At 34.4% G+C, this 7,333-nt stretch overlaps 1 non-coding gene across 1 annotated transcript; it reads right to left on the bottom strand.

Annotated features, from left to right (window-relative positions):
- Positions 1–2,608: 2,608 nt before the first annotated feature.
- Positions 2,609–2,715, bottom strand: LOC128284682 (small nucleolar RNA R71). The gene has a single exon (XR_008275104.1). It is a non-coding gene; the product is annotated as a small nucleolar RNA R71 (small nucleolar RNA).
- Positions 2,716–7,333: the final 4,618 nt, after the last annotated feature.

The following is a 7,333-nucleotide window of genomic DNA, read 5'->3' as shown; positions in this document are numbered from 1 at the left end:
AGTTTTGGGTTTTCTTATGTTTTGTTATCTTTATGCTTTTGAGATGTTTTCTTTCATAAGTATGAACTAAACCCCCTAAATACCTAAGGGGAATGAAACCTAAGATGGATCTTGTTATTACTATCTGAATTGTGTGATAAATATTTGACTTGTTCTTAATTATGTGTTCTTAATTCTTGTTTTGATATTCCAAGATATTGATTCAAGTTAAGCTCTTATTCAGAGGAGGAATAGACACTGTCTAAGAGTAAATTTGTCATAATTAAACGGAGTTGATTGCACGCCTAGAGATAGGGTGATAAAATTTTGCCAGATTAGGGTGAAACCTAATAAGGGAATCCATAGATTGAGTTAACGCAATTCTAGGTTGTTAACTAGAAATAGATTTCAATTATTCAACCTAGGGTTAGACGTTATTAGTCTTGAGAGAGATAATAATATAACTTAGGGATTTCTACAGATCAAGTCAAATGAATAAATCATCTGATTCAGAGTCAAATAACAAGAGAAGCCTAGGTGGATTTTTCTTTAGGTATTGTCTTAATAAATCGAATTTTCCCAAAAGCATTTTCCCAAATTTTCTTTCTCTGCATTTTTAGTTTAGTGATTAGTTTAGATAACCAAACCTCTTAATTTTTAGGCTAGATAATAAAAAGGAAGTAAATACTAGTACTCGTGGTTCCTTTGGGTTCGAGAATCCGGTCTTGCTGAACTATACTACTGTTCGATAGGTACACTTGCCTTAACTGTGATAATAAGTTAGTCTCAGGAACGATCCATTCATAAATCTTTAAAACATGTCACGAATATCACGTAACAACTTAAAACCATATCAGAATTGCACACAGCCTGAGCACCATCACATGGGCGTGGCACAAGGCAGTGTCTCTGTCGAGCCCAAGTCTAATTCTATTTAGAAAAGGCTAATTTTGGGCTATTTTGGGGCATTCCAAAGTCTATATAAACACCCTAGAAGAGGATCAAGGGAGAGAGGGGAAGACACAGAGTAGAAGGTAGAAAATACTCGAAGACAGCCATTAGAATCAGCTCAGAAGCAGGATTGAGTTTAAGACTGAAGATTTCCATTCAAGTTCTACCGAAGTTTTTGGGTTTCTTTATGTTTTGTTGTTTTCCCAATTTTGAGATGCTTTCCTCCATCATTATGAACTAAATTCCCTTAATACCTAGGGAAGATGAAACCTAAGACGAATCTTATTATCTTTTGAATTATATGATAAATACTTGTTCTTATTCTTAATTATGAGTTTTAATCCTTGCTTTAATATTTCAGGATATTAATTTAGGTTTTGATATGCTTATTCAGTTGAGCAAAAGTCTCTGTTTAAGAGTAGATCTTCCATAATTAAGCAGAGTTGATTGCAATCTTAGAGATAGGACGACATATATCTACCGAATTAGAGTCAAATCTAATAAGGGAATCCATAGATCGAGTAAATGCGAAAATAGGGGTTTTCATTAGAAAGAGATTTCAATTAATCAACCTAGAGTCAGTTGTTTTTAGTCTCGAGAGAGATATTAACATAAATTAGGGATTTCTACGGATTAAATTAAGTGAATAAATCATCTAGTTCAGAAGTAATAAGTGAATTCTAGGTGGATTCTTCCTTGGATATTGTCTTCTCCATCAATTTTCCAAAAGTATTTTTCAACTTTTATTTCTGTCGTGTTCTTAGTTAATTAAATAGTTAATTTTAGTTTAAAAACACCCCTTTAATTCTTAGGCTAGATAATAAAAAGATAGCAATTACTAGTGCTTTTAGTCCTTGTGGATACGATATTTCCAGTCTCTCCATAACTATACTATTGTTCGATAGGTATGCTTGCCTTAGTCGAATTTTTAGTCAGTTTAGCGACCATCAAGTTTTTGGCGCCGTTGCCGGGGACTAAGATATTAGGAACGTTTAATTTTTATTACTTTAACCCTTTTTATTGTTATTGCAATTTAATTTTGTTTTTATTTTAATTACTAATTTTTCTTTTATTTGCTTCTGGCAGGTTTTTATAGTTTATGACTAGAAGAAACCCGTTAGGACCTCTACTTTTTGACAGTGAAATTGAAAGCATAGTTCGTAAAAATCGTAGAGAAATAAGGCGAAGTCTATAGTATATAGAGGAAAAGCACGAGGACAACACCAATAATACCGAGGAGATGGATGAAAATCAAAATAATCTGCTGCCTCCTGTGGTTGCCGCAAATCCTGTGAATCAGAATCCTGCTCCTCGTACTATGTATGACTATGCTAAGCTTAATTTAGCGGGGGCTAAATTGAGTATTGTTAGACCTGCAATTGCTGCAAATAATTTTGAACTAAAACCTAACACTATACAAATGATTCAACAGTTTGTTCAGTTTAATGGTTTGTAGGGTGAAGACCCAAATACTCATTTGGCCAACTTCTTAGAGCTCGGTGATACTTTCAAAATAAATGGCATTTCTGACGATGCCATTTGTCTTCGGTTATTTCTTTTTTCATTAAGGAACAAAGCTAAATAGTCGTTGAACTCGTTACCGCGAGGTTCCATTACTACTTGGGAACAAATGACCAAAAACTTTTTACTAAAGTATTTTTTGCCGGCTAAAATGACAAAGTTGAGGAATGATATCTCTTCTTTTGTGCAGATGGATTTAGAAACTCTTTACGATGCATGGGAGAGGCATAAGGATTTATTGAGAAGGTGCCCACACCATGGGTTACCTTTATGGCGACAGGTTCAAACTTTTTACAGAACCCCTCAACTAGGCAGTTAATCGATGCAGCTGCCGGTGGAACCGTAAATAACAAAACACCTGAAGAGGCTTATGAATTTATAGAAGAGATGTCACTGAATAACTATCAGTGGAATGTCAAGAGAACAAAGCCAACGAAATCAGCCGGTGTTTTCAAATAAGCTTTAAGAGTATTTACTTAAACACTTGGTGTGCTTTACTTTCTTGTGGTCTTTCTGTTCATCGATTGCTTCCTTGTTTGAGAGTTAGCTTTCATTTTATTTTGGTGCCTTAGAGAATTTCATTTGTGAATTCTCATTATCAAGAGTAAGGTTGACTTAGGCAGATTTGAAGCAAAAAAATCACTTAAGGCCACGCAGCTTGCCAAACTTAAGTTCTAGCCCCGTGATAGTTGGTATCTAAGCCAAGGTTCGAAGCCATCGGTTGAGACGAATAAAGGAGCAGATGAGCAGATTGAGTCTAAGGAGACCCATGGGGGGTAAGAAAGCTAGTAGATCAAGGGATATGTTGTCAAATTTAGATAGTAGGGTTACCAAACTCAAAGGCTCTATGGGTGATGTGAGGGAGACACTCAAGGAAGTTGAGGGATGCACCACAGAGCTAAAATCAAGACATGATCAGCTCAAGGGAGAAGTGATTAGGGCCCTCAATGCTAATGTGGTTACGGTGCAAGAGATCTTCAATACTATTGTGGGTGAGTGATAAACCTCAATAGTAACATATTTTAATCTCGTGTTAGACACATGAGTAGAGCACACACTCTTGTGGCATGGCCGTGTCAATTTAAAACCATATCAGAATTGCACACGGCCTGAGCACCATCACACGGGCATGGCACACTGCCGTGTCCCTATCGAGCCTAAGTCTAATTCTATTTAGAAAAGGCTAATTTTGGGCTATTTTGGGGCATTCCAAAGTCTATATAAACACCCTAGAAGAGGATCAAGGGAGAAAGGGGAAGACACGGAATAAAAGGTTGAAAATACTCGAAGACAGCCATTGGAATCAGCTAGGAAGTAGAATTGACTTCAAGACTGAAGATCTACATTCAAGTTCTACCGAAGTTTTTGGGTTTCTTTATGTTTTGTTGTTTTCCCAATTTTGAGATGTTTTCTTCCATTATTATGAACTAAATTCCGTAAATACCTAGGGAAGATGAAACCTAAGACGAATCTTATTATCTTTTGAATTATATGATAAATACTTGTTCTTATTCTTAATTATGAGTTTTAATCTTTGCTTTAATATTTCAGGATATTAATTCAGGTTTTGATATGCTTATTCAGTGGAGCAAAAGTCCCTGTTTAAGAGTAAATCTTCCATAATTAAGCAGAGTTGATTGCAATCCTAGAGATAGGGTGAATTAAATCTGCCGGATTAGAGTCAAATCTAATAAGGGAATCCATAGATCGAGTTAATGCGACAATAGGGGTTTTAATTAGCAAGAGATTTCAATTAATCAACCTAGAGTCAGTTGTTTTTAGTCTCGAGAGAGATATTAACATAAACTAGGGACTTCTACAGATTAAGTCAAGTGAATAAATCGTCTAGTTTAGAAGTAGCAAGTGAAGTCTAGGTGGATTCTTCATTGGGTATTGTCTTCTCTATCGGTTTTCCAAAAGTATTTTCCAACTTTTATTTCTGTCGTGTTCTTAGTTAATTAAATAGTTAATTTTAGTTTAAAATCAACCTTTTAATTCTTAGACTAGATAATAAAAAGATAGTAATTACTAGTACTTTTAGTCCTTGTGGATACGATATTTCCAGTCTCACATAACTATACTACTGTTCGATAAGTGCGCTTGCCTTAGTCATATTTTTAGTCAGTTTAGCGACCATCAGTGAGCAAACTGAGAAGAATAATGCTTTTGAGGCTATGGTGATATCCTTGAAGGAACAAATTATGGAGCTTGAAGGGGAGCTTGCTATTTGCAAAGTTGCTTTGGGTAATGACGTTTTGGCTGTGACATCCAAGCCTAAGGTGAAAGAGTGTAATAGGATGATGCCTAGAAAAGATATGGACAACTTTTTATGGGGAATAAAGTAATACTTTCGTGCCAAATGCACTATAGATTATGCTGCTTAGGTAAATATTGGTACTATGCATTTTATTGATGTTGCTTTGTTATGGTGGCATTGTAGGACTACAGATGAGAAATGATGTGGAGCTACAATTGGAATTTGGGAAGAGTTCCAGAGTGAATTCAAGGGGTAGTCTTACCCAAAGTATGTTAAGGAAGAAGCTCGGGTTAAGTTGAGTCGACTTATACAACAAGACACAGTTCGTGAGTATGTTCGAGAGTTTACTAAGTTATTACTCTAAATCTTTAATTTGCATGAGAAAGAGTCATTTTATTGGTTCAAGGATGGGTTCAAACCTTGGGTGAAGCAAGGGTAGCGTCAAATAGGGGTCAAAGAGCTTACCAAAGCCATTGTAACATCTCAAAATAGGGCTTAAATGGAATAGTGGTTGCGAAACCACAAATCTGAGATAGTAAAGTTTATTTCGATTGATTTTTATGATTTACTGAGTGATTAAATGCACGTGTTAGAGTATTGATAAGAAATTTTATAGATTGCATGTTTAATTTGCCTATTAGGGCTTATTTGCAGAAGTTGCTGTATAAAAACCAATTCATAATTAATAACATAATCAAGACTATCTACATTAAATGACTTTATACAATAGAGACCTTCAAATAACATAGGTCAGTATTTTAAGCCAATTCCTAGCAACTTAATAACAATTAAACGAGTCTCCATACATGCCAAAGACTTAAAATACTTTAAAACCTTTATATATCGATCAATAGTTTGATAGTGTGATTTAACCTCTGCAACCTCCAACTCGAGCTAACATCTTGTGACACTATAGGAAAAAGGAAAGGAAGGGAGTAAGCATTATAGCTTAGTAAGTAAGTATGTAAATATTAATAAACAATACAGTATCATACTTTAAACAAAGTCACAGTATGTTCCCGGAATATTACCATCACAAACACACATACTTTCACTATTACAATCATAAATAGGTTCAAAATAAGCTGTCTAGCAGAGTACCGGAAACTAAATTATTTATTTTTGGAGCTACAAAACTCCAAATTACAAACCGTTAATTTTCCTTAAAATTAGATTCACATATATTCTTACTATAAAATTTTCAAATTTTTTGGTCTATCCAATTATTATAGTTTATTCATTGAAGTTACCCATGTTTCACTGCTCAACTGTTCTAACCACTCTTTTCTATGAATCAATTTTCTCCTCGTACAGAATTCAAAGGATGTTCTTGTTTATTTTATTTAAAACTAGACTCATTAAGGATTTCAGGCATATAAATTATATCCCATAATTATTTTTGTACAATTTTTAATGATTATTTTCAAGTCAGAACAGCGGTTCACGTAGTCATTCTGAACTAGTCCCTCAAAACCTTAAATATCTCATAATATAGAATTCCTTTGCTTGCTCTGTTTTTGTTATAAGAAAATAGACTCATTAAGCTCTAATTTGAGGTCTCATTCAGTCTTTGATTCAATTTATACTATTTTTGGTAAATTTTTAGATTCACGTCACTGCAATTATCTAGAACAATTTTATTATCAATTTTGATCTTTCACATTTCAATTGTATTTATCACTTTCCCATAACAATCTTTCCAATTTCCAATCACATATTGAGCATAGTTCTCATAAGTTACACACGTATATACTTACACTTATCATCACAAAGTCATACACAATTTCATTTAATCAATTTCCCAGTTGAACGCTTCGGAATAATAACAGATACGCGATGGTATCGCACACAACCCACCTTTAAAATCGAAGCTCTCTTGTACACATAGTGGCCTTCACTTAGCACCACTCATGCGACCTAGCTCGATTGTACACATAATCTTGCCTCTCTTGTACACATGGTGAACACTTAGTACCACCCATGTGACCTAGCCAATTTATCTCGTAGCTCTCTTGTCTACATGGTGTCCTTCACCTGGAACCACGCATGCGACCTAGCTACATATATCCTGTAGCTCTCTTGTCTACATGGTGTACACATAGTATCACCCATGCGACCTAGCTATATCATAATGTCTCGTAGCTCTCTTGTACACATGATGTGCACTCAGCACCATACATGTGACCTAGCTACATACCATCTGTATCATCCAATCTTTCCGAAGGTTCAACCGGGATTTCTCTCTCTTTCTAATACTTGATTCCATACTTCCAATAGTCAATTATGATTCAAAAATCAGCTACAATACATAAAATATGCTGAAATACAAAAACATAATAAAATTAATGTATTATTAACATACAAACTTACATACTTTCTCATTTCCATGTCGAATTAATATTGAACATTTAAATCATCATAATTATACTTACTTTCAACACCTCAATAATCATAGTAAATATATCAATTTTACATTGAAACATGCATAAATTAATGCTTATTATACGTATGAACTTACCTCGATACTAAAACGGTCATTTTACCAACTTTCTCGATTTTCGATTTTTCTCCCATTCTAGATTCAAATCTCATTTTCCAGGATCTAAAACATCATATTTTAATTAT

This window comes from Gossypium arboreum, chromosome 11, assembly GCF_025698485.1.
Source record: "Gossypium arboreum isolate Shixiya-1 chromosome 11, ASM2569848v2, whole genome shotgun sequence".
Lineage (NCBI taxonomy): Eukaryota > Viridiplantae > Streptophyta > Magnoliopsida > Malvales > Malvaceae > Gossypium > Gossypium arboreum.
This window is presented reverse-complemented; position numbering and strand designations above follow the sequence as displayed.